The sequence below is a fragment of the Geotrypetes seraphini genome, chromosome 13, assembly GCF_902459505.1.
Source record: "Geotrypetes seraphini chromosome 13, aGeoSer1.1, whole genome shotgun sequence".
Taxonomy (NCBI): Eukaryota; Metazoa; Chordata; class Amphibia; order Gymnophiona; family Dermophiidae; genus Geotrypetes; species Geotrypetes seraphini.
Window position 1 is genome coordinate 22,404,664 of NC_047096.1, and position 23,316 is coordinate 22,427,979.

Here is a 23,316-nt window from a genome sequence, read left to right on the forward strand (position 1 = left end):
AAATGTCATCTTTGTATTTCTATTTATTACCGATACTACCACCATCCTGACCTGGCAAAAGTCACAGTTCTAATCTCTGTGACTGATGTAAAATGAGACTTATCCCGCCCAATATTCAATGCAATTTAAGTGGGCAAGAGAGCCTCCTGCTTGCTTAAATGGCAGTGAGCTGCCTAACCCCCCCATATTCAATGGCGCTAATCCTGGCACTGCCCCTGAATTTCATCTCTGACCAGCCATGATGAAAGTGGGCAAGTCAGTGGCGGTGCAAGGGGCGGCACTGGAGAGAAGCCGGCAGTTATGCGGATGACAGCAATATTCAATGCCAGAACCCACATTGGCTGGTTTAGCTATGTGAGTTTCAGCACTGAATATCGGCCGGGACCTACATAATTCTTTTTTAAATAAACTCCCTAGTCCCCTCCTGTTCCCTGAAGCCGCCCCTCCTTCCTGTCCCTTTCCCTCAGCCCACAGTCACAGCTCCCTTTTCCAGAATGCTCCCCCCCCCCCACAGCTCCCTTGGTTCACCTGTATCCCTGGTGGCTTCAATGTTGCCCCTTCACCCTCACTTAAACCACCAGGGACATAGATAAGCCTGGGGGTTGGGATTAGAGGGGGGGGGGAGAATTCCACAGGGGAGGGAGTTATAACACAGGCTAGGGGATGGGGATGAGAAGGAAGGGGCTGGGGGAATTTAAAAAGTGTTATGCGGTTCAAGGCTGAATGTCGTCTGGGACCTGCATAAGGTCCAGTGGCCAGTGCAGTGCCATTTAGCCATTAATATTCAGTGCTGGGACCTGCACATTGCCTGGCACTGAATAACTGGGACTAATTTTAAAAAAACACTGACTGCTACTAGTTAAATATCACCTGGATCATGTTTGCAAATCACTTTAAAAGAGGGAGGGAGGTGGGAAGGCATCATTATTTCTTCTTTTTAGTTTATTGAAATTCTATATGTGGTTATACTTTTATGGATGAATGGGAGGAAGGAGGGGGTGAGAAAATGATTGTTTTCAGAATGTTTGTATATTTAAAGTGCTTTTCCTGATTCGTTTATGTTTAAAATTTTTGCAATGCACTGTTAATATTTGAAAATTAACAAAGCTTTGCAATTCACTTTAACTTCTTTTTTTTTTAAAAAAACTATTTATTGTTATTTATTATTCTGTTCTTGCTTTTGTACTGTGGCTGGTTTCCTACAGCCCTAGCTGGGGCAGACTCCAACTGAGTTAGAGAGTCACTCTAGAGAATGACGGAGGGACACATTTTCCCCCGTCCCTGCAGGAACTGAATTTCCCCGTCCTGTCCCTATGAGTTATGTTGCTGCAATAGAGTAGACACGCCGGATGGTGTGAATAACATGAAGAAAGACCTGGCGGAGCTTGAAGAATGGTCTGAAATTTGGCAGCTAAAATTTAATGCTGAGAAATACAAGGTCATGCATTTGGCTGCAAAAACCCGAGGGAATGGTACAGATTAGGGAGTGAAGAGCTTATGTGCACGGCAGAAGAGCAGGTGATGATCTTAAAGTTGCTAAACAGGTTGAAAAGGTGACGGCGAAAGCTAGAAGGATGCTAGGTTGCATAGGGAGAGGTATGGCTAGTAGGAAAAAGGAGGTATTGATGCCTCTGTATAAGATTCTGGTGAGACCTCATTTAGAATATTGTGTACAATTCTGGAGGCTGCACCTTCAAAGAGATATAAAAAGATTGGAGTTGGTCCAGAGGAAAGCTACTAAAATGGTATGTGGTCTTCATCATAAGGCATATGGAGACAGACTTAAAGATCTCAATCTGTATACTTTGGAGGAAAGGCGGGAGAGGGGAGATATGATAGAGATGTTTAAATACCTACATGGCATAAATGCGCATGAGGCAAGTCTCTTTCATTTGAAAGGAAGCTCTGCAATGAGAGGGCATAGGATGAAGTTAAGAGGTGATAGGCTCCGGAGTAATCTAAGGAAATACTTTTTTACGGAAAGGGTGGTAGATACATGGAACAGTCTCCCAGAAGAGGTGGTGGAGACAGAGACTGTCTGAATTCAAAAGGGCCTGGGATAGGCACGTGGAATCTCTCAGAGAGAGAAAGAGATAATGGTTACTGCGGATGGGCAGACTAGGTGGGCCATTTGGCCTTTATCTGCCATCATGTTTCTATGTCCCTGTCCCATTCCTGTAAGCTCTGCCTTAGCTGCACAATCCTCGAACACTTATGAATTTAAAGCATTTGAGGCTTGTGCAGATGAGGACGGAGCTTAAGCATTGGTGGAATGAGGCATTATGACATCACAATCTGAGCTCTAGAATGTTGCTACTTATGGTTTTAAAGTGTTTGAGGCTTGTGCAGATGAGGACAGAGCTTGCAGGAATGGGGCAAGGACAGCAAAAGAACTCACCGGGATGAGAAAATGAGTTCTCACGGGGAAGGGGAAAAATTTGTCCCCCATGTCGTTCTCTATTAGAGACCCAAAGGAGCTGAAAGAAGATCTAAAAGAGACATCAGTCAACAACTAGCAAAGAAAAACCTGAACATTTCTCCCAGTACAGTATCTGCCAGGCTCAGGGAAAAGATTTTAGGCTCTAATCTGGAAATACCTAGGTCAGGACAACCGTGGTCCTGACGAGCCACAACCCAGTCAGCTTTTCAAGATTTCCACAATGAATATGCAGATGTATTTGCCTACAATGAAAGCAGTACATGCAAATTAATCTTATGCATATTTATTGTGGAAATCTTGAAAACCCACCTGGGTTGTAGCTCATGTGGACCACGCCTGACCCTAGAGCAAGATGCAGAGCAGTTTTTTATAAATTCGGAAAACCAAAGTGATCAGTCCTACTTCACGGACACCAGTTCAGCAAAAGAACTCTGGCAAAATAGATACCTGAGAAAGAAAAGCTATAGATCCTTTATCCATTGTCACAATTTTCATTTCTCAAATTCTGAGTCATTTTCTGCCTCTCTACAGACATTGAAAAAGAATCAATAGCGGCAAGTAAAAAATGCTTTTGTCTGCTCAGAGGAAGCTGAAGGCCAGAGAGCAGAGATCAGGCAGGCTGTGCAGAGAAGACCAGATCCTAGTTAAGATGTCATCTGTGAAAGAAAATTACTTTTTACCTTTCGATTTGAATAATGTATGACCAGTATTAAAGAGGCCATTCCACATGTGAACAAGAGTTGGGATGACTCTAATGAAAGTGACAGCAAAGCTGTTCGACAGTGGACATGCATATTTATGCATATTGCTAAATTATTATTAATTTTTTTTATCTCTACTTATGAAGGATTTTGAAAACAATTGAAGGCCCACTTATGTAGACAGACACTGGGGAAGGGCTGTGGCTCAACTGGTAGAGCTGCTGCCTCTGTACCAAGAGGTTGTGAGATCAAATCCCAGTGCAGCTACTTGTGACCCTGGGCAATAATAATAAACTTTATTCTTGTATACCACCATACCATTTAGTTGTAGGCGGTTCACAGACAAAATCGCGCGAGACAACGGCGCGCAGACAACTGAGCGCAAGGTTGACGGCGCGCCGAAGAAAAGCACTATTTTAAAGGGTTCCGACGGGGGGGGTTGTTGGTGGGGAACCCCCCTATTTTACTTAACAGACCGCACTGGCGTTGTGGGGGGTTTGGGGGGTTGTAACCCCCCTCATTATACTTGAAACCAAACTTTTTGCCTGTTTTGTAGGGAAAAGTTCAGTTTTAAGTATAATGTGGGGGGTTACAACCCCCCCAAACCCCCCACAACGCCAGCGCAATGTCTGTTAAGTAAAGTGGGGGGGTTCCCCCCACACCCCCCGTCGGAGCCCTTTAAAATAATGCTTTTCTTCGGCGCGCCGTCAACCTTGCGCTCAGCTGTCTGTGCTCAGTTGTCGGCGCTCCGTCGTCTCGCGCGATTTAATCCCGTCACCGGTTCACATCCAAGAGCGACTGAAAAATTCAGTGATACATTTTTAGGGAAAACAAAATATAATTGAAGCTTAGATTACAAATTTTTCAAAAAGATACGTTTTCGTAGATTTTCGAAAGATATACTAAGACTGAGGGCTCCTTTTACTAAGCTGGGATAGCGTTTTTAGCGCACGCTACATATTAGCGTGCGCTAAGCCCCGCGCTACGTGAAAAAAACCCTAACGCCAGCTTTATGGAGGCGTTAGCGTGTAGCGCGTGCAGCAATATAGCACGGGCTAAAACCGCTATCGCAGCTTAGTAAAAGGAGCCCCGAGTCTGATAAACTATTTCACTTAACCAATTGCTCAATCTGCCAGCCCGAAATGCAAATGTTTTATCTAGAAATCTTTTATAATGGCAATGTTTTAATGTAGGATAGGCAAAAAAAATTAATTCTTCGAGCAGACTTTTTTTTTTTATCCCATACATTTCAATCCGTGAGGATAGATAAGCTGGAGCCAAGCCAAACATTATATAGCAAATACATGGAAGTTTGACTAGCACCCTAGTTTCGAATGGCAAGTCACTTAATCCAAAAATGACTACAATCGAGAGAAAAAAAAATCTCTAAAAAAAAACAAAAATATAACTCAATTCTCAAAAGTATATCATCACAAAACAAGAGAATACAAGGAAGTTCAAAAGAAAATTTAAATTAAATTAAGAGCTCCTTTTACGAAGCCGTTTTAGTGGTTTTATCGCACGCACCTTTATAGGACGCACTAACCCCCATGCAGCTGAAAAACTACTGCCTGCGGTAGCGGCTAGTGCGGCTGGCAAATTAGTGCGCGCTATTACGCACGTTAAACCGCTAACGCGGCTTCGTAGAAGGAGCATTAAAAGTGTGCTCAGTGAAATCATCATCAAGTCACTTAATCCTGGTGACGGGACTAAATCGCGCGAGACAACGGCGCGCCGACAACTGAGTGCAAGGTTGACGGCGCGCCGAAGAAAAACACTATTTTAAAGGGCTCCGACGGGGGTTATGGGGGGAACCCCCCCACTTTACTTAACAGACATTGCACTGGCGTGGGGGGTTTGGGGGGTTGTAACCCCCCACATTATACTTAAAACTGAACTTTTTCCCTAAAAAACAGGCAAAAAGTTCGGTTTCAAGTATAATGAGGGGGGTTACAACCCCCCAAACCCCCCCCAATGCCAGTGCGATGTCTGTTAAGTAAAATAGGGGGGTTCCCCACCAACACCCCCCGTCGGAACCCTTTAAAATAGTGCTTTTCTTCGGCGCGCCGTAAACCTTGCGCTCAGTTGTCTGCGCTCAATTGTCGGCGCGATTTTGTCTATGAACCCTTAATCCTCCAGGCCTACCAGTTTGAATGCCAAAACCAACAAAGGCAGTATACAAGTTCCCATTCCCTCTTCCCTTCCCCCTTTCCCTAATTAGTGGTAGTTGTCACCTTCCGATTATTCAGAACACCGCTGTCAAACTTATTTTTAATGCAAAAAAAATTCGACCACGAAATGCCATTGATGGTCAAAGTACCAATGGTTACCAATCCCTCACCGCATCACGTACAAAATACCATACAAACATGACAGCCTGAATTTATTAACAGACTTCTAATACCCCTCAGTTCTCCACGTGCTCTACGGTCATCCAACCAAAACTTGTTCACAATTCCATCACTAAAAATCATTAACACAAAGCGCAATAATATTTTCTCTGTTACAGCCACTATACTCTGGAATTTTACACCGGCTTATATACGAGAAATCCACAGGTTAGATAACTTTAAGACCAGTTTATAAATAATTCTTTTTAAAGACGCTTTTACCGTATGATTGACCTTTTAAAGACAATTTGTTTGATCATTAGCGCAGGAAAAAAAAGGAAACATCTTTAGTAACCCTTACCTTATGTTTTATCCTTAAATGCTCTTTTCTTTTAATATATTGTAGTTCTACCCTCTTCCCTGTCGTGTAAAGTGGTTTGTGTGTTATTGTACTCGTTTTTATGATATATTATTTAACTTTTAATTTAATCACCATGTTTTTACTTTTTCCTGTAAAGCCGCTTTGTAAATTTGAAAAGGGGGTGGGGGATAACAAATTTTTAATAAACTTGAAACTTGATAATGTGATGCATTAAATTCAAAGCAAGGGTATACTGGTGCAATGGCATAGTAAGAGGGGGGGCAGTTCGCCCCGAGCACCATGTTGGTGGAGGCGCAGGCACCTCTTCACCCCCCTCACCATGCATGCGCCCCCTTCCCCTGTACCTGTAGTTCTCAGGCCTCAGCGGTCAGCAACACGCTCCTCGCTACCCCGTCGGCCCTCCCGCTGACATAACTTACGGGCGCCGTGCATGGGAAGTTACATCGGTGGGAGAGCCAATGGGATCACGAAGAGCATGTTGTTGACCATTGTGAACTACAACTAGAGGGACGGGGGAAGGGAAGGGGTGCGTGCACCCACGCGCAGCAGACGGGATTGGGGAAGAAGGAGGGGAGGGTATAACCGCCCCAGGTGCTTCTCATCTAGAGAGTTGTGCGGGGTCAGAAATCCCACCCATCCCTGCAAGGAATTACCTCCATCCCCATAAAATGCAGCAATTACTTCTGACAGGATCATCAATTCCACAGTTTCTTTTGCTGTTTTCCTTGTGGAATCTCTTTGGTGGAACCCTTTTTTTGTTTTCTGTTCAGGTAATTAACTTATAAACCCCCTCTTTTACTAAGGCTGACATATCCATTATATTATATGGACGAACCCTGCTTCCAAAGCCTTCCATCCCTGTGGGAGTCCCATTGGCTAGAGGGGGGTCCCCGTGGGAGTCCCGTGGGTTAGGGGGGATTCCCACGATCCCCATTCCCATGCAGACCTTTACTCTCATCCTCACTATGCTACTTTACTGGACTTCTTTTGGCTACCACACACATTCTTTAGAAGACTCAACCGTTAGACCATCCACAGCACTGCGTTCAGAAATTTGACATCTCTTATGTTTATGAAAAGGTTACTTGATATTGCCCCAAAGATTTTCAAGACTCCTGAGGCAGGCCTTTGGGCCGAAACATGTACATGTCGAGTCATAGAGTTATTGGATGAATAAAAGGACATTTGTGCAATAGATTTGTGTCCACCAGTCTATGTTGTACAAATCCACCCCTTGTTTTGTGTACTGAATATATAAACAGCAGTAAGAATATTCCCTTAGGCTTCCGCGGCTGGCGCCATGATTTTTGCTGTTTTCTGGGCCTACCTACACAGATGCGGCGAGACCCAGAAAACAGCAACAGTCAGCAATAAGAGTGATTTGATGCACTGAACATTCTTGATTTTGAGGTAAGATTATCTATGTTGGATTTTGTTGTGTTACTGTTTTTATTATGTACACTTCTCCCTCCATATTCGCGGTTTTGATTATTTACGGTTTTTAGCTTGCTGGCTCCCCCCCCAAAAAAAAAAAAATAAAAATAGCTGATTCCAAGTGTTTACAGAGAAAATCGGTGATTCCCAGCTCTTTCTTCACCATGTTTTGCCTCTCCTTCAGGAACAGACCAGGTCTCCCACCATGTTATTCGCGGTTCCACCATATTCACGATGGTTTTTAATAGAAAACAGCGAATAACATATGAAAAAGTTATTCGCGGTTTTTCTGTATTTGCGGTTCTGTTAATCCCCTATCACAGCGAATACGGAGGGAGAAGTGTATGTTTTGTTGTAGAAATGAAAAGAAACAAAGAATTCAGGGGATACCTTTTTTTTTTTTTTACTGGACTAACTAGAGCATGGTTAGATTAGCTTTTAAAGGTATGTAAATACTAAAAAAGAAATAAAGGAAAATAAATAATCTTTCTTCAGATCAGAGATAAGCAAATGTAGTTATCTATCAGGATATAAGAGTGAAACATCAAAGGCCTAGATTCACTAAGGGCACGGATCGCATCTGATCCGTGTCCGGGGGGGGGGCTGATTCACAAATTGCCCTCATGCAAATGAAGGCAATCAGAATCACGCCCCCAAGCATGCATCCGGATCGCTCTATAGCGATCCCGACGCATGCGCAGACCATTAGTAGATGGTCTGCGTATGCTTAAAGAGCAGTGACTTTTTTTTTTACTCTTTTTTACTTGACTTTTTTAACTTTTGCAAGCCCATGGTTTTAACCCGCTTTAAACCCGCGGGTTAAAACCACAGGCTCACACTGCTGGGGAAGGCCGGAGCAGAAGCAGGGCAGCCAGTGCTGGGGACAGAGAGAGCAAGAGAGTTGGGGGTAGTGAGTGCAGGAGAGTCACGGCAGAAGCAGGGCAGCGCTGGCGGCAGAGAGAGCAAGAGAGTCAGGGACTGTGAGCGCAGGAGGGTCGCGGCAGAAGCAGAGCAGCGCTGGGGGCAGAGAGAGCAAGAGAGTCAGGGGTAGTGAGCGCAGGAGAGTCGTGGCAGAAGCAGGGCAGCACTCGGGGCAGAGAGCAGGAGAGTTGCAGCAGAAGCAGGGCAGCGCTGGGGGCAGAGAGAGCAAGAGAGTCAGGGGCAGTGAGCACAGGAGAGTCGCGGCAGAAGCAGGGCAGCGTTGGGGGTAGAGAGAGCAAGAGAGTCGGGGGCAGTGAGCGCAGGAGAGTTGCAGCAGAAGCAGGGCAGCGCTCGGGGCAGAGAGAGTAAGAGAAGAGAGCTGGAAAGTGGGGGCAGACAGCAGGAGATGCAGTCGAAAAGCAGTGAACGACTGGTCCCCAGCAATCGCTTGTTTTCTGATCAGCCAGCCCAGTTGGTTTTGCAGTTTTTGGTTAGTGAATCGCTGTCTGCCTACATTTGAATACCGTTCCCCCTCATTTGCATGCGCGGATCGGAGGAGGTTAGTGAATCGGGTCAGAGGGAAATCGGGTCACAAAGGAGTCACAAACCGATCAGTACACGATCGATCGGTTTGCTTAGTGAATCTAGCCCAAAGTATTCAAATGACAGTCTTACAGGAATAGGGAGGGAAGGGTGGGAGACAGGGAAATAAGGAAGGGTGATGATAAGAAGGTGTCAAAGCAGTGAAAATTATGTTTTGCAATGCGAGAGCGTTGTTACCTGCCAATAATTGTATATTGATGGATTTTAACACAAAAAGTATTATACTCGGACACCCCTTCCTACCTTTTCTCTCTTATTACCACTTATGTACCATCCTGTGCTCTTTACTCCATGTCTGCCAATCATCTGTCTATTCTCCCTATTCATTGTTCCCATTTAGAGACGATGTGCCATTCAGTGTGGGTTTTTTTGTTTTTTTGCCGTGCTCCTTTTCTCTGGAACTCGTTTGCTTCCTACAATTCAGATAGAACAATCTTATTTAAAGTTTAGATCCACCTTAAAGGCTTATCTCTTTTCACAGGCCTTTTCCCCAAGACTGTAGGGCAGTCTGGATTCCTGTCCAGTGTGGGCGAACGCTGTCCCTAACTCTGCTTTTCTGTTCTCTTTCTCTGCTGTCTATTGTTGAAGTAGTTCCTTTCTTCATATGGCTTTTGAGGGGTGAAGTGCTTTTACTGTAAAAATTGAAAGGTTTTCCCTGGTATTTTGGAGGCATGGCGGCGGGACTTGGGTAAGGACTTGGGGGACAATTTTATGTTAAAAACCCTGAATCGAACTGCGGGCTTGGTACATAGTGCTGAGTTACGTGAATGTCACTTTCGCACTGTCCTGAGGGCCTATGCTTCCCAGAGTCAGGCGTACCATATGGGTTGTATTGATACTCAATTATGCATCCGCTGTTCGGTGGAGGTAAATTCTTACTTTCATGGTATTTGGAGTTGTGAGGGGATTCAGACCTTCTGGACGGACATGGCCTCCTGTTTACAGGGCTTGTTGCAGACCCCTGTGCCAGTCTCCGTGTAGTCTATGCTGTTTGCCCATTTCTTTTCCTTGAATATGTACACTTCTTATGAAAAATTATTTCTTAGTAAATGTTTTATCTTGGGGAAGAAATGTATCTTGTGTTGCTGGCTTTCTTCTGAACCACCTTCTTTTTGGTATTGGAGGAATTGCCTTCATGAACTGCTGGGTTGGGAGGCCCGTTTGGCCTGTTCTTCTCGACGCCGGAGCAGAGACTTTGTTCACACTTGGACTCCGTATTTGAACATTTTGACTCCTGAGAGTCGTAGCCGTGTTTTGAATAGACTTCACCTTTGATTCTGTGCTTCTCAGTGTCTTTGCTGATCCCTGCCTCTGAGTTTCTGTATCTGTGGGGGGATGGGACGGGAGGGCGGGGGGTTGGGGCTTCTTTGCTGTGGGGTGGGGGTGAGGTGGGTCCGGGGAGGGCATAAGAGTCCAGCCCTCCGCGGTTGTTTGATGAAAATGTAAACCATAGTTATTCTTGCTGTTGTATTTCCTTCTGCTTAATAAAATAGATTTGAACATAAACATTAAGAACATAATAGCCATACTGGGTCAGACAAATGGTCCATCTAGCCCAGTAGTCTGTTCTCACGGTGGCCAATCTAGGTGCCTAGTATCTGGCCAAAACCCAAGGAGCAGCAACATTCCAGAGCAAGATTCCGGAACCCCAATGAGAGCAACATTCCAGAGCTGAGATTGTGATGTCATTACCCACAGTGCCTCAGAGCCAACCTCATCAGGGTCAGTTGCAATGGCTTAATTGTCCTATATTTGGCTCATCTAAGAACATAAGAATAGACTTACTGGGTCCATCAAGTCCAGTAGCCCGTGCTCATGGTGGCCAATCCAGGTCACTAGTACCTGGCCAAAACCCAAGGAGCAGCAACATTCCAGAGCAAGATTCCGGAACCCCAATGAGAGCAACATTCCAGAGCTGAGATTGTGATGTCATTACCCACAGTGCCTCAGAGCCAACCTCATCAGGGTCAGTTGCAATGGCTTAATTGTCCTATATTTGGCTCATCTAAGAACATAAGAATAGACTTACTGGGTTCATCAAGTCCAGTAGCCCGTGCTCATGGTGGCCAATCCAGGTCACTAGTACCTGGCCAAAACCCAAGGAGTAACAATATTCCATGCTACTGATCCAGGGCAAGCAGTGGTTTCCCCCATGTCTTTCTCAATAACAGACTATGGACTTTTCTTCCAGGAACTTGTCCAAACCTTTCTTAAAACCAGCTACTCTATCCGCTCTTACCACATCCTCTGGCAACGCGTTCCAGAGCATTTAGTACCAGATTCTGCAAATGGTACCTACAAAAATGCTGCTGATTGCGTATCAATTACGCTATAGCGTTTGCAGAAGTGCGCCTACTGTCAAACTTAGGTGCTGGTAATGTAGGGTTTTGAAGGAATGAGGAATGTACTCTTACTATAATCGATGAACAGATTTCTTTAAATGAGCTTTGGTTTCCATTTCCTCATTTCTTTATGTTAACCGAATCGAGCCCCTAATTTAGGAGAAGACCCGGTATATAAACCTAAGGATTGGATTGGATTGGATTGGTGCCTATGTTTGACGAGAATCGCATCTTTAGCGGCACCTAAGGTAATTTCCGGCATAAACCATGCATGCTTTGACCTTAGACACAATTATGGTATTATAAGAACGTAAGAATAGCCTTATTGGGTTAGACCAAAGGTCCATCAAGCCCAGTAGCCAGTTCTCACAGTGGCCAATTCAGGTCACTAGTAGCTGGCCAAAACTCAGAATATCCTTTATGTAGGCTCCTATGGGTGCCTACATTTCTTTTAATGCCAGAGAGTGTGGCGCAGTGGTTAAAGCTACAGCCTCAGCACCCTGAGGTTGTGGGTTCAAACCCTGGGCAAGTTACTTAATCCCCCCCATTGCTCCAGGTACGTTAGAGAGATTGTGAGCTCGCTGGGACAGAGGGAAAACTGCTTGAATACCTGAATAATTGCATGTAAACCGTTCTGAGCTCCCCTGGGAGAACGGTATAGAAAATTGACTAAATATATAAATTAAATAAATTATAATCAGTTTTAAATGACAGTCAATTACTGCGCCAATTACCAACGATCAAGTTAGGGAGTGATAATGTGCTTGCCACTTCATGTCTGCCAATCATCTGTCCATTCTCCCTATTCATTGCCCAAATGATGAAGCCCAAATGATGAAGTTACGACTGTCTTATTTTGGTCATACTGTCAGAAGAGAAAGATCATTGGAGTAGGACATCATGTTTGGGAAGATCAAAGGAGCCAGGTGAAGAGGGCGACCTGCAATCGGATGGCTGGACGTGTTGAAAACAACCATGGGGATGACGCTGGAGGACCTTACCGGACTAGCACAAAACCGATCTCTTTTTAGATCTGTAATTCATCAAGTCACTAGGACTCGAACACGAGTCGATGGCACCTACAAGTTACAGTATATAGGGAAAAGTTATCAAGGAGCAGTGAAAGGTGGGCTTTTATCGCATCTCGATTTACCATGGGAATCACCAACCTGCAGCTGCGTCTTAAAGGGGCCAGTGTTACTGCCAAGTACTTGGTGTTCTCCCTAATCTCTGTGATTTAGACCCCCCCAGCCCCATTCAAGACACCCATTGGTGTGCTGGTAAATGTTTAACAACAAGCTCTCTCTCCATAAAAAAAAAAACCTGGCACATCCTGATTACTGTCACACCCAGAGCATTGTTGCCCTTCCCTTACCGTGCTCAGGGAAAGGAAACCCCAGGAATCGGCCACTACTGCCGCCTCACTGGCCCTAGACTTGCCTCATCTGGTAGCAACACACATACTTCCAGATGACATCTGCATCCATTGCCTTCAAATAGAAATTTGGCAGAAGAGGAAAGTGTGCAGGTCAGGTAAAGAGCATAGTTGGCCACCTGCAGGCCTCAGAGATGGGCCCTGACTAAGTTGAACAACTGGCTCACAAAATTCTTGGAAACTTAACAACTGACTCTCATGAGTTGGTTCTAGCATACCACTAAAGATACCTACCCCCAGGCTGACTGGAATAAGTCCCTAGTTGTCCAATGGTTTGGGGTAGAAGCAACCCCTAGTGGTAGTCAAAATGGCACTAGCGACCCCTAGTGGAAGTCTAGGGTTCCAATGTCCTTATATGGAAACCTGCTCCCCCCCCCCACACACACTTAGCAGTAGTACCACAAGAGAAGGGGTCATCAGCACCACTTTGGATAATAGTGCCAATTAGGGCAGGCATGATTGGGGATCACTCTAGTCCTGGGTTCACTGGACCACATTGAGACTTGGTCCAGTAGGCCTAGAACAGTGGTCTCAAACTGGCAGCCCGGGGGCCACATGTGGTCCGCCAGGAACTCTTTTGAGGCCCTCGGTATGTTTATCATAATAACAAAAGTAAAATAAAACAGTTTCTTGATCATGTCTCTTTAGCTATAAATTACAATATTATTATTAAGACTTGGAAAGATTTATAAATATAAATAATTTTACCTCATGCAAAATTGTAATTTCTTTAATAAGATATTAACTATTTTTTCTGTGGGCCTCCAAGTACTTACAAATCCAAAATGCGGCCCTGCATAGTGTTTAACTTTGAGACCACTGGCCTAGAGGATGTTGAGGGAGGAGGTCTTGATCAGAAGAACCGGGGGGGGGGGGGGGGGGGGGGGGGGGAAGGGAGTCACGATTGGAGTGTTTCAGGTGTTAGAGTAAGCATCAGGTTCTTGACTGCAACAATGGCCCCTTTAAGTGACAGCCAGGGAAAATCAGGCCATGACTTGGCAGCCCAATGCTCCCAAATGGTGAAATAACCCAGCTGGGGCTATTTTACTGGCTGTGCCATGCCTTGCAGTGTGCCACCCTTAAGCACATCCCACCAACGGTGTGTTTTTGTGATGTGAAAGATACACAGGGCACCAACAAACGTTGTTGTGCAGGTTTTTAGAGACAGGTAATATAGGTGTAAGCCATCCCTTGCAGTCAGACCATTTTTCTGTTATTCTCCCACTGTTTCATGCAGACAGAGAAGGACACATGAAAGAGCAGTTGTACAGTGTTTATTATTTTTATTTGTATGTAGCTCACGTCTTTTCATTGGTGGCTCAAGGCAACTTACATTTCTGTGCCAGTTATAATATGAAAACCTTACTGACAAAAAGGTCCACATTTGATGTTTGGTTACTTGGAGCCCCTTTTATCAAGCTGCACTAAAGGTTTTTAGTGCGAGCCAGCACAGTAAATGCTCCGACACTCATAGAATTCCTATGAGCGTCAGCAGTGGTGTGCGTGGGGGCTCTACAGCCCTGCTTTTTTTTGGGGGGGTATACGTTTTGCATAATGCACTTTGATTTGTTGAGTAGGCAGCCTGCTCAACCAGTCAAACTGCATCAACCCCCCTCCCCCCACCCAAAAAAAGCAAGGCTCTTCGCCTAGGGATCCTCCAAACCCCCCCTGAAGGTCCTGACAGTATTGATCTGAATTTGATTAGCTGAGCAGCATCTGCCTGTTGCCTGCTCAACCAATAAATTCAGAGCAGTGTCCTCAGTGCCTTTAAGGGGGTAGAGCAAATCCCCTGAAGGTCTTGACCGCAAGCCTCTGAGCGTCAGAGCACGTACCTTGCCAGTTTGCACTAAAACCTCTGGCGCAGCTTGATAAAAAGGGGGGGGGGGAGGTTAAGTTGACTTTTCATGATATTTCTTCTCCCTTTGATTGTCTTATATCTAGTGCTATTATCTAAGTTTCAGAATGTTAATATTGACTTTAGTCTTCTGAAAGATCTCAAGAGGTTCCATTAGGTAACGATGTATCTTGTTGGTATAAGTCATCAAAAAAAGTCCCAGAAACATCTGTTCTTTTGGCAATGTTATTTAATCTTTATTATGTTTTCTATGTGATCATTTAAGAACACTTGGCGTTCACTAGCGACTTTACGCCAACCAAGGAGAACCTGGAAGATACTGTACTGTATATTGAAATGTATGCATCTATAACAAATGAAGTGCCTTTAGATATGCAATAGGACTTTGCAGTTCAGCTTTAAAACTTTTTGGGAAAGTGGAATAATGTATCGCCATTTCCACTCTTTTTATTTAGCATTCCTTTCGAGCCTGTAAACTGCTTTCATCTAAGTGCTCGGAAAGATGGTATAGAAAGTTTCCATCATAAACATAAACAAAATTCACAGTATCAGTATCAGACTGGCTGTGTGCTAAAGACCATTATTTAAATATAAATAAAGCTGAATTATTTATTTATTTATTAAGCTTATAATCTGTCAAATTGCTATAGATCAAGGCAGGGAACAATCAAATATCAAACACTTAGCAATGCACAAACTCAGAAGAAACAGATGGAAAATATCAAAAGGCTAATGAGAATTAGCACTTGTAAAACCTACCAAAAATCACAGATGTCATCTACTTTACATAATGTGACTGGAAGCACATTCCATATATGTGAAGCTGATAGCATGAAAATTCTTACGCACAAATTAAGAGTACGCCTAATATTAACCAAAGGCGCCAACGTGTACATAGACTGAGAACATTAATGCAAAAGTCGACTCATTATGAGGGGCTGGCTAGCCAAAACTCAAAGAGTATCCTTTTTTGTAGGCTCCTATGGGTGCCTACATTTCTTTTAATGCCATTTTATTCAGTTTTAAATGACACAGGCAATTACCATGCCAAATACTCAAGGGCACATCGGAAAAAGGGTATTATCCTTGCTCCCCGATGTGCCCTTGAATTAAACCATGAGCTTAGGGCACGGGGACATTTCAGGTCTTTTTCCCCTTCATAGTTAACACCTTTACCATTTTGTGTTCATTATTGCTTTGATATTTCTTAAAATTGCACACACACATTTGGCTGCATGCATGCCCACTTTGTGTGCACAATTTAATTGAGTAAAAACCCTGACAGTACTGATAATTGGGTACTAACAATAAATTACTGGCAACAATGTATATTGGTACTAGATCAGTCCATTCTTTAAATATCCCCCTCTGTATATTGGTACTAGATCAGTCCATTCTTTAAATATCCCCCTCTGTATATTGGTACTAGATCAGTCCATTCTTTAACTATCCCCCTCTGTATATTGGTACTAGATTAGTCCATTCTTTAAATATCCCCCTTTGTATATTAGTACTAGATCAGTCCATTCTTTAAATATCCCCCCTCTGTATATTGGTACTAGATCAGTCCATTCTTTAAATATCCCCCTCTGCATATTGGTACTAGATCAGATCAGTCCATTCTTTAAATATCCCCCTCTGCATATTGGTACTAGATCAGTCCATTCTTTAAATATCCCCCTCTGTATATTGGTACTAGATCAGTCCATTCTTTAAATATCCCCCTCTGCATATTGGTACTAGATTAGTCCATTCTTTAAATATCCCCCTTTGTATATTAGTACTAGATCAGTCCATTCTTTAAATATCCCCCCTCTGTATATTGGTACTAGATCAGTCCATTCTTTAAATATCCCCCTCTGCATATTGGTACTAGATCAGATCAGTCCATTCTTTAAATATCCCCCTCTGCATATTGGTACTAGATCAGTCCATTCTTTAAATATCCCCCTCTGCATATTGGTACTAGATCAGTCCATTCTTTAAATATCCCCCTCTGCATATTGGTACTAGATCAGTCCATTCTTTAAATATCCCCCTTTGTATATTAGTACTAGATCAGTCCATTCTTTAAATATCCCCCCTCTGTATATTGGTACTAGATCAGTCCATTCTTTAAATATCCCCCTCTGCATATTGGTACTAGATCTGATCAGTCCATTCTTTAAATATCCCCCTCTGTATATTGGTACTAGATCTGCCCATTCTTTAAATATCTCCCCTCTGTATATTGGTACTAAATCAGTCCATTCTTTAAATATCCCCCTCTGCATATTGGTACTAGATCAGTCCATTCTTTAAATATCCCCCTCTGCATATTGGTACTAGATCAGTCCATTCTTTAAATATCCCCCTCTGCATATTGGTACTAGATCAGTCCATTCTTTAAATATCCCCCTTTGTATATTAGTACTAGATTAGTCCATTCTTTAAATATCCCCCTCTGCATATTGGTACTAGATCAGATCAGTCCATTCTTTAAATATCCCCCTCTGTATATTGGTACTAGATCAGTCCATTCTTTAAATATCCCCTCTTTTTTTTTGGTACTAGATTAGTCCATTCTTTAAATATCCCCCTCTGTATATTGGTACTAGATCTGCCCATTCTTTAAATATCTCCCCTCTGTATATTGGTACTAGATCAGTCCATTCTTTAACTATCCCCCTCTGTATATTGGTACTAGATCAGTCCATTCTTTAACTATCCCCCTCTGTATATTGGTACTAGATCAGTCCATTCTTTAAATATCCCCCTCTGCATATTGGTACTAGATCAGTCCATTCTTTAAATATCCCCCTCTGCATATTGGTACTAGATCAGATCAGTCCATTCTTTAAATATCCCCCTCTGTGGAAATTTTGAGGTTTACCGCATGAGGTAAACGTCAAAATTTCCACAGAGGGGGGGGTCTGCCTTGAAATAGCCTGGGTGAAACATGGATTCATGTCGGCACCTAATACTCCCGATATGTCTTTAAAGATAAGTGCTTAAGAACCTCAGATAAAATATAGAGGAATTAATTGCTGAAAAAGTTTTCTTCAAAAGAAGCAATATTTAAAGAACGGATTGATGATGAAGTGGCGTTCTTGCATTATGTTATGCTGAGCAGTATACAGTGTATACCTCTGATGGTCCAAAATCACTAAAAATCACATTTAGGGCTCCTTTTACGAAGGCGCATTAGGGCCTTAACGTGCTGAATAGCACACGCTAGCCGCCTCCTTTTGAGCAGGCAGTAGATTTTTGGCTAGCATGCACTAATCTGGTGCGTGCGCTAAAACGCTTAGCACGCCTTCGTAAAAGGACCTCTTAGAGTGTTGCGTATGCACATTTTTTTCTGTTTGGCATATTGAGCTGGTGAAGAGATATATTGAGCCAAGTGCTTCTTTTACTGGTCGAACAGTGCAAACATTTTTCAATGTGCAAAAATTGCTGGGTGGTCATGCTAAAAAGTCTGAAACTTTGCCGGGTTTAAAGATGATATCATTCCTTTCAGCACATAAATGTAGTTTACAACAGCATGTAGAGCTGTAAAATTTTATGTTAAAATTCCAAAAGGTTGCTGAGAAAACAGCAAAAAGCTCCAAGGGGTTACTTTTTATGCCTCACCCTCTATTTGGCGGTTTGCTTTGGGGGCTGTCGGCAACATTGGTTTCCCCTCTAATGAAAGATGGTATAAATATCTCTGCTCTGCCTCGGAACAACAGATCGAGTCACTCGGTGATTAATGAGCTTCAGTTTAAGGCGTTTATTTAGCGATATATATTTCCTTAAGCCGACGAATTTCAGCTGTGCAGTGTCCCTTAATAAAAGCTTTAAGGTCAGGTGGTCTAGCTCTACGTCCAGTCAGGGTGACTCCCTGTATTTGTCCAAGGCCTTTCACATTTCTGCCCGCTGAGGAGAAAATCTTATGTTAGGTGTTCACTGCTTTTGTACAGTTCAATAAACAGTTACTTACCTCTTTTATTCCAAAGGTGTCAGTGTGGCGATGGAGCGGAGTCTCCTGTGGATTGGATGGATTTACAGATAGAAGGGATAATCACGATGCTGGTGTTCAGATGTTTTTAGAGAAGCTTGTTTGGTGAGTGTGATGTTTTCTATTCTACTCTGTTTTGAGGGTGAATTAGCAAAACCTTGAAACCGGTACATAGCAATACCACAGTCAGGTTTTCAGACCATGTTCCTCTACTTTCACTCAGGCACTGAAAAGAAGGGTTTACATATGAAATTCTGGATCCTTACTGCAAAGGATTAATGCGGGGTGTGCTGAGGCATCGTGTGGAAACTTGAGAATGTACGTGCGCTATCCATGTGGGGTGGATCTGGGGACACAGAATGGGCACGTTCTGTGCTATTCATTTAGTGCAGTGACCCCCAACCTTTTTCATGTTAGGGGCCACAGGGCTAGATCCATTAAAGCTCACCTTGTTGGGCGATCCGTGGCTGAGTCTTGCCGGGAGACCGATTCACTACGCGTCCTCATGCAAATTAATTTGATCGGAGGCACGTCTCACAGCGACCCCATGGATCGCTGCAGAGCGATCCAGACGCATGCGCAGACTAGAGGTCTGCAGGGGAACGGGGATCGCGGGAATCCCGTGGGGTTCCCGCAGGAATCCCCCCTAACCCACGGAACTCCCATGGGGTCCCCCTCTGGCCCACGGGACTCCCACGGGGACCCCCCTCTAGCCAACGGGACTTACACGGGGATGAAAGGCTTTGGAAGCAGGGTTCGTCCATATAATATAATGGACACGTCAGCCTTAGTAAAAGAGGGGGTTTATAAGTTAATTACCTGAACAGAAAACAAAAAAAGGGTTCCACTAAAGAGATTCCACAAGGAAAACAGCAGCGCAAACACAAAAGGATTGATGATCCTGTCAGAAGTAATTGCTGCTTTTTTATGGGGATGGGCGGGGATGGAGGTAATTCCTTGCGGGGATGGGTGGGGACGGAGAGGATTCTGACAGGGACGGGTGGGGACGGAGAGGATCCTGGCGGGGATTTCTGCCCCCGTGCAACTCTCTAGCGCAGACTGCACAAGTGAGGTCAAAACAAAGGGGAGGGGTGGCTGCAGTTTTGAGTGGACAAGAACATGCTTTAGCTAGAACACGCTGCAGATGGACCAGAACACGTTTTTAACCGGCAGCTTAAAACCTTGGGCTCGCACTGCAGGGACAGGGCAGGAGATGTCGGCAGCGACTGGTCCTCAGCAGTCGCTTCTTTTTGGATCGGCCAGCCCAATCGGTGTTCCTTCTTCTGTTTAGTGAATCAGCCAGGAGGTTAGTGAATCGGGTTGGGGGTCGGAGAAGGCTCGCAAACTGCTACTAATGACTGGGGAGTCAATTCGGAACAGCTTACACATAAGCTTCTGTAAAGATGTTACCATACAGAGTTACAAAGAGTAGAGAATGACACAGTGGCTGTTACCTGCGGCTAGCCACGGGTAATCCGCCAAAACGGTGACCAAAAAAAAAGGTTCGGGGACAAGGCCATTCACCGCCCCGTGGAGCGGTGAATGGTAGCACGGGGCGGTGAACAAGTAGTGAACGCGCGGTGAACGAGTGTTTGATCCGGCAGCCCACTCTCTCCCGCCGGCCGTCCATGCATCTCCCTCCCTCCTTTTCCCTTACCTTTTCTTCTTGAAACTGGTGATTTCTATAAGGCTACGAGCTGGATTACAGCCGGAGCCTTGAAGTCGCGTCGCGTTGCCTGCTGGAAAAAGTCTCCTCTGACGCAACTTCCTGTTTCCGGTTGAATCGGAGGAGACTTTTCAAGCAGGCGACCCGACACGACTTCAAGGCTCCGGCTGTAATACAGCTCGTAGCCTTATAGAAATCGCCAGTGTCAAGAAGAAAAGGGTAAGGGAAAAGGAGGGAGGGAGGGAAATGCACGGCTGGCCGGCGAGAGGGAGCTGCTGGACCGCGTGAAGGGTGCTGGGGGTGGGGGATGGAGAGGAGAAGACACTGAAGATGGGGATGGGGCCGGGGTGGTGAAAGAGGTGACGGGGACGGTAACGGGGTGGTGAAGGGGACGGCAGAGACAGGGACGGGGCGGTGAAAGGACCAGCGGGGACGGGGCGGTGCAGAGGGTGGTGGTTCCGGGGACGGGGACAAAATTTTTCCCCGTGTCATTCTCTAACAAAGAGCTTCTGCAAGGTGTTCAAGGGCTCAGTGCGGAAATACACAGAGCTCTGTGGTGGTGTTGCAAACAGAGTTATTAATACTGGCAATGATTACGCTATAATCAATCATCCTATGCGAATGTAAGAAAGCTCTGAGGGCCACCACAAGATTTCAAGCGCACACATATTACTAATATATAAATCACCTTGACCTGCTTATTCAGACTGGATATTAAACATGAAAAATATATACTAATATTGATTCTACAACACTTCAGGGATATATTTTAAAAAATTCATTTTATTTTGCATTGTCAACAGTAGCAAATTCCATACATGTGACACCTGAGTAACACAGTTAAGAAATTGTTTGCAGTTTCTTTATCAAGTAGGCAAGAATATAATTATTTATTTATGGGGATTTGTTATCTGCCTTTATGAAGAGATTCACCAAAGACGGGTGTACAGCAGGTAGAATTCCATATAAAACTTACAATTTTGTTAAGTTTCAAGTTTCAAGTTTAAGTTTGATGAATCGCTTATTACATACTAAGCGATTGACAATAAAATATAAAATATACAGTTTTTTTTTTAAAAAAGGGGAAAAACAAACTGACAGAACAAACATACTCTGGTACATGTGGAAAGAAAAAAGGAGGGTAAAAGTTACAAAATTGTTGTTCTCCAGATGAGAAGAAAGGAAAAGCCAAGTAAGGGAAAAACATAGGGTTAGGGGTAAAATTTTTGGAAAAATTTGTTTATAGATTAAAAGTAGCTTTAAAAAGAAAAGTTTTTAAATGGGTTTTGAATATTTTGAGGTCTTTAGTTTCTCTTATATATAAAGGTAGGGAATTCCAGGTAAGAGGGGCCATTACCGAAAATATATCATGACGTCTGGTTCCAATAACTTTTAAAGAAGGAACCATAAGCAACCCTTGAGTTGTGGAACGAAGAGAACGAGTCGTGTTGTATGGAATTAGTAGTCGGTCGATAAATTGGGGTTCGTCGGTGGATAACGTTTTAAATACTAAAAGCAATATTTTATATGTTATGCGTTGAGTGTGAATCTATAAGAAAAGGGGTTACATGATCATATTTTTTTTCCGTTATGAATAATTTTAATTGCAGTGTTCTGGATTATTTGCAAGCGTTTTTTTTTTCCTTTTGCGTAATGTTTAACAGTAGGGAATTGCAATAATCGAGCTTAGCAATGACAAGAGAATGTATCAAAATGTTTAAAGATTTGGGTTCTAGGAATTTGGACATGGAACGAATCAAACGTAAACGGTAGAAGCAACATTTAACTATGTTGCTAATGTGTTCTTGGTAGGAAACAGCATAACAGTAGCAAATATAAATGCAGTGAATGAGGTCAACTCAAAATCATCAAATCGAAACTTAATAACAGGACTACCATGAAACAGTTTCAAAAATATACTTATAACAGCACTGAAATTCAAATAAGAGACATATAATGCAATGTCAGCATAATACTAGGGGGTTGCTGAAAAGTTCTCAGCCCAACCAAACAAACTTCCTAAATTCTGAGCTTTATGTTGCCACTGTAGCTGAAAATCGTATTAACTTACTGTATTTTGTCACGTGCCAATCTGCAGAAATAAAATTCTATGTTTTGACATTGTTTCAGATCATTGAATGAACCATATCCACGTCATTCTCTTGTTGGTTGGCTGAGGACTTTTTAGCAGCCCCTCGTAATGTGAAGACTTTCAGTCTCTGGTAACCAGAGCTGAGACTGTGATGTCATAATGCTTCAGTCCACCAATAAGAGCCAACCTCATCAGTGATTGTCTTACGCTTGGCTCACTTTTATTACATACGAGGGGGTGCTGAAAAGTTCTCAGCCCAACAGCCAACCTCTAAGAGTGTTATTATTTCATTCTTATTGTAGACCTTGGTTGCAGAGGTCTTTTCCCTTCAGGGCCTTAACGCGCGGAATAGCACGCACTAGCCGCTACTGCCTCCTCTTGAGCAGGCGGTAGTTTTTCGGCTAGCGTGCGCTAAAAACGCTAGTGCACCTTTGTAAAAGGAGCCCCACGTGTTGAAGTATAATCTTGATGAATGCTATAAAATGTGATAAACAATAAAACATAAAAAAATGTATGAAAACTGTAAAATGGAGGTGTGCTAAAAGATGAATAAAAAACTGAAAAATAAAAAATAAATAACATGTGCCTTAGGTATAGTAAAAATGGATAAAAAAAAATAAATAAGGGATGTACCGTATTTGCCGGCGTATAAGACGACTTTTCAGTACCTTAAAATCCTCCCCAAAGTCGGGGGTCGTCTTATACGCCGGGTACTGTTTACATGCCCTTACTTTACATTAGAGAGCTGCACGGGGACGCCCCTAGGGTCGCGGGGATCCCGTGGGGACGCCCCCTAGGGTCGCGGGGATCCCATGGGGACGCCTCCGAGGGTCGCGGGGCTGGATGTACTCAGTCTTCTGGATGTACGCGGCTCTTCTTCTCCCTACCTTCTCTGCTTGCAACACAGAGCCGAACGGAAGTCTTCCCGACGTCAGCGCTGACGTCGGAGGGGAGGGAGGGCTTAAACAAAGCCCTCCCTCCCTCCGACGTCAGCGCTGACGTCGGGAAGACTTCCGTTCGGCTCTGTGCTGCAGGCAGGGCAGATAAGGAGAAGGAGAGTAGCCTCGCGGTTCGAGTGGCTACCAAGGGAGAGGAGCGGCCCGCCCCGCCCCGGTTGCAGCACAGCCGGCCAGGTT

The 23,316-nt window shown here is 43.9% G+C and overlaps 1 protein-coding gene across 1 annotated transcript in view; it reads left to right on the forward strand.

The window, feature by feature from the left end:
- Positions 1-23,316, forward strand: part of GRIK4 (glutamate ionotropic receptor kainate type subunit 4) — a 451,695-nt gene that overhangs the window by 16,444 nt on the left and 411,935 nt on the right. Inside the window, exon 2 of the mRNA XM_033918636.1 lies at positions 18,421-18,527. The gene's annotated coding sequence lies outside the window, so the exon portion shown is untranslated. The remainder of the gene's footprint in view (positions 1-18,420; positions 18,528-23,316) is intronic.